The 4,379-nt window shown below is 36.3% G+C and overlaps 1 protein-coding gene across 2 annotated transcripts in view; it reads right to left on the bottom strand.

The window, feature by feature from the left end:
- Positions 1–4,379, bottom strand: part of LOC106871356 (sodium- and chloride-dependent transporter XTRP3) — a 182,372-nt gene that overhangs the window by 4,176 nt on the left and 173,817 nt on the right. The window lies entirely within an intron of this gene.

The following is a 4,379-nucleotide window of genomic DNA, read 5'->3' as shown; positions in this document are numbered from 1 at the left end:
GTGTGTGTGTGTGTGATACATTATAAATGAAAAGCTCTTAATTCGAGTATTCTGAGTTATACCTCTCCCATCTTTCATCTTATAATCCGAGCCTGCATAGAAAACAATATCCCATCTCAAAATAAAAGTCTTTTTTTTTAAATCAAAAAAAAAAAATCAACTAGATTATGACTGGGAAATAACAGTTTACTCAAAATAGCCGCCCTTAGCTACAAACACAGCCTCAAGAATGCTCCGGAACCTGGCAAATGCTTTCTTCACTCTGTCCCTTGGAATATCTCCGAACACCTCCTTGATTTTTGCCACCAGCTGACCTTGGTGTTGCAGGCAGTGCGTTTGGTGTTTTTCTCAAATGCGCCCCATATATACTAATCCATGGGATTACAATCGGGGGAATTAGGAGGATAGAAATAGGAGCTAGTGAAGTCGTTGTAATTCTCCGACAACCACTTCTGATTCCTTTTGGCGGTATGGCAAAGGACCGAATCCTGCTGCCACACAAATGGCCTTCCAGCAGTAAGCTTCTCTGGTCAGGTTTTGACCACAGTCTCCAACATAGTCATCTGAATTGAGCCTAAGGCCTTATTCAAAGATATGGAGCGGCATGATATTACCCTCCCCTGAGACACTATTCTCATGTTCCTTCCTGCTGGCCAGGGTTTCGTAGTCTCCGTTGCAGCTGCCCATGTCATCTCTTACAGCCTTTACAGTGTTCACAGAATATGAAGCAGCCCTCATGACGTCAGCATCGTGTTAACCGACATGAATAGATACAGTTAAGTCTTTTCCAGTATTCAGATGGTTTATCACCCTGCATGTCAGCTAACCTTTTCTCAAGTACATCTTTAATCTTTATGCTACCCAAAGCCGTTAACTGTTCACCAATACATCGAGCCGTTCCTGAAAAAAGGATGCATAAACAAATCAAATTTAGCTCGAACACCCTGTATATACATATCTTATTTAAAATTATGTTACTAAAATATTTGAAAATCCGAGTTTTTTTCCAAACCAGAATGAAATTCAAGGATGCTGTTATTTCGATAATGGATACTTAGCCCATTCATACAATGTACTAACAATTCTGTTCTTTTGTTCAAACCGATACTGCCTTGAATAAAAATTCTTAATTTTTCGCTGAAACAAAGGTCTCGCCGCATTTTTTATTTAAAGCCGCTGTTTCTGTATGATTGTGCCCTATCAACCAAATAATTTTGATTCCATGAAGATTTGTCCCACGCAGGTGCCACAAAAAATTCAACAAAGCCGTAATGCATTTCCTGTCAGAACTGACAAATGAATTTTTGCGCTTATGAAATTTCATGAAAATGCCACATTTTAGGATACTTTCTGCTGTTCGTTTCAACTATGGCACTGTATATTAATCGCCATTGCCTGGCAGTTACCATCTGGTGGGTAGTTCTCTTAAATTCTGAGTTGCAAGATCTTTAATGGCGAGCTGCTTCTATCGCTTTTCCATTCAGCTTTGTAGTATTATAACTTCTGATATAACAATTAAAATTCATACAAACTGAACAACTAATACAGTTAATATTTATTGGCTAAACTGGCAATATGACCATCCCCAAGTACAACAACAGTTAATATTTAATATGTACTATATTTATGCCTCGGCGGAAAATGGCGATTTATTAAACTAAGGAATTCCCTATATCACTTCTTAATTCTCGGTTCATTACGGTTACATTAAATGTCATAAAAAAATTATCTTTCCAATTCCTATTTCAACACTTGTCATTCCTAGTGTTTTTTAGGCTTGCAACCTTATCGAAGAACTCACCATTTCATAGAATCTCGTTATGATACCCAACTGCTCTCATGAAAGCTTCTTCACCGGAAGATAATGAAGATATTCAATGTATTTAAACCAGTAGCGGTTTTCTGATTAACATAACGTAATATTCTTTATGATTTGAACAAAAAGTGTTTAAAATTAATTTGGCTTAAATCAGTTTGATTTAATTATGTATCACAATTATGTAGTTATATATTTGATGAAGTGATCGTAATTATATAACTTATGAACACAAAGTATGCAGTATATAGGAAATTTATGATTTTTCTGCTTTTATGCTATGTTGCTCTTAAAATCGTTTTGTTCGTTTATGTAAATACTTGTACGTCGGTCCTAATTAGATTTACTGCAATGTAATAACTTGTCGGCGTTTAATGACCGTTTATAAATTGCGTCCTTAATGATAAACTCTTTGATATCTATATATCATTTCTTTATATCTGTGCCTGTGTTTATGTGTGCTTGTGTGTGCGCGCGTGGAGAGAGAGAGAAAGAAAGAGAGAGAGAGAGTAACTGTATTGTGGCACAGTCATTTTATCCATTTAAAAATTACGTAAATCATTCAGTTCAATTTTCATTTATTTCTTGATGTTTTAAGCATTTTATTGCATCACACTTACACAATTCCACTTCAACTATTTGATATTTAGTTGATACCATGCTCATATGGGTCTCATGTCTTACTTTACTGTTGAACTGAGGAATATAAGTCTGTTGGAATCATCTTTTATTAACGTTAACTACTCGACATCGGTTGTCGTTAGTTACTTCTGGGCCCCGTCTCTTGTTTGTGTAAAGGAGGTGAATGGATGTACAAGATGAGTTTCAGTTGACTCAGTGTGAACTTAGGAAGGTCAGAAGGATAGAAGCTATTGAAGTAGCGACAGAATACATAAAGATGACAGTGCGTTGGTGATTGAATCAGTCAACTGCATAGCTTTGTTTTTTGATGTGATTTAAGATGTTAGTGTGTGTAGCCGCAATATGTGTTGGGGTATTACTTCGGTTCATGTCCTGAACAAAAAATTTAGTCTTTTGAATCCAGTTTAAGCATTTTATATACTTGAGAGTGTGAAGAATGATTATCAAATATTATGACGCATAGCATTTGTAAAGTCTTTGTATTCTCTAAAACTGGAAAAGATGAGATATATGACTTCTTTCTTTGATGTGATCTACATCAAATCTCTATTTTTTTTAATTGGTACTTGTTTGACAGGAAAAAAACGAGTAGATGAAGGAATAAAAATAATTATTAGCAATAGACTTCATTTACGGAATAACCCGACTCATCACAAATAGGAATTGCTTCCCGGAATCCATCAGGCAAAGTCTAATTGCTTATCTCAAGGAAATACCACCATACTTAACGATTTAAAATTTCGCTTGGATTCAACGAATCAACGATTACGTTAAATAAGAATATTCGCAATAAAATAACCCTAGAGATGTTAACATAGGCGCAGGAGTTGTTGTGTGGTAAGAAGCTTGCTTACCAACCACATAGTTCCGGGTTCAGTCCCGCTGCGTGGCACCTTGGGCAAGTGTCTTCTACTATAGCCTCAGGCTGACCAAAGCTTTGTGAGTAGTTATGGTAGACGGAAACTGAAAAAAACCTGTGGTATATGTATATATATATATATATGTTTGTGTGTTTGTGCTTGTCCCTACCATCGCTTGACAACCGATGTTGGTTTGTTTATGTCCCCTTAACTTAGCGGTTCGGAAAAAGAACCCGATAGAATAAGTACTAGGTTTACAAAGAACAAGTCTTGGAGTAGATTTGTTCGACTAAAGGCAGTGCTCCAGTATGGCTGCAGTCAAATGACTGAAGCAACTAAAAGTAAAAGAACCTTGAAGTATACAATATTTCTTCGTACAAATAGCCAATCATCTTTCAATCTACTAGAGAGAACAAGGCAATGTACTTGGGTTTAGAACAATGCAATGTGCAAAGAAAATCAAGATGATAGAAGACAAAAAAAAAATCTTCATCTATTTCTGAGAGTATATAGTCTACCTATAGACAGCTGTCTATATATGTGAACGGAGGCATCTAATCATTCCCACTACAGTCTTTTTTCCGAAACTGAAGCACTAGAAACCTCAGATAGGAGCTAAGTTGTGAGAGTTAATAGAAACAATCCATTGAAACATATTCAGTAAAGAGACACTAAAAATTTTTAAATGTCAGCCCAGTCTTTCACCAGTTACATTCTTTGATAAAAAAAGAAGAAAAATAGAATACAAACTAGATAGTGAAGTCCAAGGTCTCTGTGCCTGAGATACAATCGAGTTGGCTATGACTGTAATCCTTTTATCAAATATCTACTAAACTCCTGCCATCAGATAGCGCGCTCACTCCCTGAGCTAACTTGTACATATGAGTCAGTAACTTCAATGAATCATCTGGTGTGATTCATTAATATACGAAAACAATTATACAGCAAATCTCATCTCATACGAACGAGTGCACGTACTGGCTCTATAAAAGATGCATTTTGGTACACACAGACACACACACACACACACACACACACACACACACACACACACACACACA

This window comes from Octopus bimaculoides, chromosome 1 (assembly GCF_001194135.2).
Source record: "Octopus bimaculoides isolate UCB-OBI-ISO-001 chromosome 1, ASM119413v2, whole genome shotgun sequence".
Lineage (NCBI taxonomy): Eukaryota > Metazoa > Mollusca > Cephalopoda > Octopoda > Octopodidae > Octopus > Octopus bimaculoides.
Note: the sequence above shows the minus strand (reverse complement) of the source record. Positions and strands in the feature narration are given on the sequence as shown.